Raw genomic sequence first — 4,962 nt, forward strand, 5'->3', positions numbered from 1 at the left:
ATCTTTAGATACAGAAAAACACTTAACAAAGTTCAACATCCATTTACAATAAGAAGTCTCAATGAAGAGGCTACAGAGGAAATATACCTCAACATAATAAAGCTATATGACAAGCTCATAGCTAACATCATATTCAACAGTAAAACAAACCAACAAAAAAACCACAGTGAAAACTTTTTACCTAAAATAAGGAACATAACTTTCCCCCTAAAATCAGAGACAAAGCAAGCATGCTCACTCTTTCTACTTCTATCCAACATAATGTTGGAAGTCCTAGCTACAGCAATTAGGCAAGAAGAAGTAAAAGTCATCCAAATCAGAAAGGAATAAGTAAGCTGTCGTTATTTGCAGATAACATGATATTACTTATAGAAAATCTTAAAGGTACCATCCAAAAACTTGTTGGAACTAAATAAATTCAGTAAAGTTGCAAGATCTACACACTAGTGATGAATTATCAGAAAAAGAAATTAAGAAAAATCCCATTTAAAATAAAATCAAAAAGAATAGGAATAAATTAAACTAATGAAGTGAAAGACTGATATACTGAAAACTATCAGATATTGATGAAAGAAACTGAAGACACAACTAGTTGCAAAGATATTCCGTAAGAATGGATTAGAAGAATAAATATTGTTAAAACGTCCTCATTACACAAAGCAATCTACAGATTCAACATCAGTTCAGTCGTTCAGTCGTGTCTGACCCCTATCAAAATTCCAATGGCATTTTTCACAGAAATAGAAAAACTTCTAAAATTTACTTTGACCCACAAACTCCAAATAGCCAGTACTATCTTAGAAAGAACAACAAAGCTGGAGGCGTCATGTACTCTGACTTAAAACTATATTATAAAGTTCTAATAATCAAAATAGTATGGTATTGGCACAAAAACAGACACATAGATCAATGGAACAGAAGAGCAAGGCCCTAAATAAACCCACATTTAAATGGTCAATTAATTATGGTAAAGAAGCCAAGAACATCCAATGGGGAAAGGATAGTCTCTTCAATACATCATGCTAGGAAAACTGGACAGCCATGTGCAAAAGAATGAAACTGGATCATTAATTTACACCACACTCCAAATTAACCAAAAATGGATTAAAAACTTAAAAGACCTGAAACCATAAAACTCCTGGAAGAAAACATAGGCTGTAAGCCCCCTGACATTGATCTTGGCAATTTCTGGATGTGACACCAAAAGCAGATAAGTAAGTGGGACCACATCAAACTAAAAAGCTTTGGCACAGCAGAGGAAAGTATTGATAAAATGAAAAGGCAACTTTCCAAATGGGAGAAAATAATTGCAAATCATATGTCTGCTAAGGGGTTCACACTGCAATTATATAAAGAACTCATACAACTTAAGAGCAAAAGATAATCTGATTTAAAAAATGGGCAGAGGACCTTCTTTTCTAAAGAAGACACACAGATGGTCAACAGGTACATGAAGACATCTTCAATATCACTAATCAGGGAAATGCAAACCAACAGTGAGAGATCGCCTTACTTCTGTTAGGATGCCTATTATCAGAGAGACAATAGTGTTCATGATGACGTGGAGAAGAGAAGCCTTGGGAACTATTGGTGAGAATGCAAACTTGTTCAGCCACTATGGAAAATAATATGACGTTTCCTCAAAAATTAAAAACAGAGCTACCTTATGAATGTGGCAATTCTACTTCTGGGCATTTATCCAAAGGAAACAAAAAACTAACTTGAAAAGATATGCATCCCCATACTCACTGCAGCATTATTTATAATAGCCAAAATATGGAAGTGTCCTTCAGTGTATGTACAGATAAAAAGATGTGGTACTCACAGAGCAATAATGTGAAAGTGAAAGTCTTAGTCATGTCCGACTCTTTGCGACCCCATGGACTATACAGTCCATGGAATTCTCCAGACCAGAATACTGGAGTGGGTAGTCTTTCCCTTCTCCAGGAGAGCTTCCCAACAAGAGCAATAATATTCAGCCTTAACAAAAGAAGGGTATCTTGTCATTGTGGCAACATGCATGGACCTTGAGGGCATTGTGCCCTCAATGAGATAAGTCGGAGAAAGACAAATACCATATACTTTCACTTATTTATGAAATTTAAAGGAAAAAAAAAACACTAAGCACATAGATGGGCTTCCCTGGTGACTCAGATGGTAAAGAATCCACTTGCAATGCGGGAAATCTGTTTGATCCCTGGATTGGGAAGATCCTCTGGAGGAGGGAATGGCAACCCATTGCAGTATTCTTGCCTGGAGAATCCCCATGGACAGAGGAGCCTGGTGGGCTATAGTCCATGGGGTTGCAAAGAGTAGGATCCAACTAGCCAACTAAGAACAGCAGAGCAAGTGTATAGATACAGAACAGATGGTGGTTGTCAGAGGCAGGCGTTGGACAGTGGACAAAATGGGTGAAAGAGATTAAAAGCTAAAATCTTCCGGTTATAAAATAAATCATGGGAATGTAGTAAAGTGGTGACTATAGTTAATAATACTAGATCGTATACTTAAAAGTGCTTAAGAGCATAGATCTTAAAAGTTCTCATTGCAAGGAAAAAAATATATAACTCAGTATGGTGATAGAACTTAATTAGACATTGTGGTGATCATTTCGCAATGTATATAGTTATTTAAATTTTATACTGTATGCCTGACACTGTATGCCTAAAGTTATGTCATTATGTTATGTATATCTCAATTAAAGATGACTGTGCAAATGGCTTTATATATAAAATGGGGTTAAGTCTAGGCTCAGTTCATTATAAATAGGCTTTCTACCTACATGAATATCCAGTGGGACATTAGAAACTGGCGTTGAACATAAGAATTCTTCTTTGTATAGGAGTGCCCCATGCTCTGTAGGATGTCTAGCATGAAATTCAAACAGTAGCTCCCCACCATCATTGTGACAACCCCAACCATCCCCACAAATTTCCAAGATGCTTTCTAGGGGGTACCCCTCCCTCCCACTCCTCTCGTTGAGGAGCACAATTCCAGGATGGTGAGCTTCATGCTGGGGCTGCTTGAGGTCGTCTCACCCATCTTCATGGACGCAGTCATTTGTGGAAGATACATATGAAGCCAACATGGAGAGGATGGTAGAACCGGAGAGAGAAGGGCAGAGTCCAAGATATCTTTTGAGCTCCTGGATCCAGGTACACCTGATGTTTGATCTAACATCTGTACTTCCCAATTTACATGAGCATAAAATTCCTTTTTGTTGAGTTTGGTTTCTGACATGTGCAACTGGTAAAATTTGGTCCAATACATGCTTTAAGAGGCAGCTGTAGACATAACTTATTTTCTTTTTTCCTTATTCAATGATATTTTATCATCACAACTTTTTTTTTCTTCTGCAAAGTAGGAACAGAAGGGAAGTCTATTCTAACATGTTATGAACTCTAAGGTGTTATGTTCCAATAGGTCAGACTTACTAAAGCCTAAGAGCAACTGACTCTTCTCTTTTTCTCATGGAATTGATCTACACCTAGACACACACACACACACACACACACACACACACACACACACACACTAGCAGGCATATTCCTATACTTTGGTCATGCTCTCTGGGTATGGCTGATCGGACCATGGATGTTCATCGTTGTCCAATCACTAAGTCATGTCCGACTCTTTGCAACCCCATGAACTGCAGTACACCAGGCTTCCCTGTCCTCCACTATCTCCCAGAGTTTGCGCAAGTTCAAGTTCATTGAGTTGGTGATGCTATCTAACCATCTCATCCTCTGGACCATGGCGGACCACTAAAATTCTTTTTCCCTGGAATTTCAGCCCTGGGCTTAGTGGACTGAAGCACTAGGGCTGGAACTGTTACAGGTAACATGAACGCTAGGGAGGGGGAAAGGGAGAGCTGTAAGGCACCTTTATTCTGTCAGATGATTTTAAAGAGGGAAACTGACTAGCAGAGGTGCAGAAAGAAAAGAAACACAGTTTCAGAGGCATTCTAGTTCCAAGACCCATCCCTTCCCAAGATTCAACTGTATTCTGCTTGTAGGCTCTTCCAGAAGCCTTATATCTTTAAATGAATTTCTACCCTTTATTTACATCTCCAGTGAGTTTCTATTACTTGTCCCTAAAGAATTCTAACACTTTATTCCTCTAGGTATTCTAAGTTCTCTCCTCACATCAAATCAGATCACTAGGAAGCCACGCTGTGTGGTGAGAGTAAGAAGGTGGGTCATCCCTGCAGGACGGGACAGGAGAGCTGGTGGGGAGGTTTAAGTGTTGCCCTTAGCTTTAATCAAACGTCAACTCAAGAAACAACCAGAGGCTTTCACAACCAAATGTGGAAATCCAGGCTCTGAGCCTCATCAGCTGTGTCTCTTTGGGTAAATTACTTAACTCCCCTGATCTCTAAACTTGGGACAATAAAAATACCACTTCCCAGGGTTGCAGTGGACAGCTCAGTGAGATGGAAGACAGAAATGTGCTCAGCGCAGTCATCCAGGCTCAGTAAATAATTCTCTCGCATCCTCCCCTGTCCTCTTTGCCACCTTGCTCTTAGCTGCTAACCAGTCCCTCAGTATCGGCACAAGTAATGCCTCTCTTGCACTTGAATTTTAATCTGAAATTCTGACAAAGCACAGAACGATAGAGGAGAATTGGGTCTTCAAGGTTATCTGGTCCCCTCTTTATTTTTAATTTAAAACAATAAAAAAATAATTTCATTTATTTTTGGCTGTGCTGGGTCTTTGTTGCTGTGCAGGTTTTTCTCTAGGGGCAGCGAGCGCGGTCTCCAGGACCCTCCGGTTTCAGCAGTTGCAGCTCCCGGCCTCTAGAGCTCGGGGTCAATAGTTATGGCCCACAGGGGCTTAGTTGGTCTGAGGCTATGAGATCCCCTCGGATCAGGGATCGAACTTGTGTCTCCTATATTGGTAGGGGTTCTTTACCACTGAGCCACCAGGGAAGCCCCATTTTTAATTTTTAAGAGTTCAGAGCTGC

This window comes from Cervus elaphus, chromosome 21 (genome assembly GCF_910594005.1).
Source record: "Cervus elaphus chromosome 21, mCerEla1.1, whole genome shotgun sequence".
NCBI classification, from domain to species: Eukaryota; Metazoa; Chordata; class Mammalia; order Artiodactyla; family Cervidae; genus Cervus; species Cervus elaphus.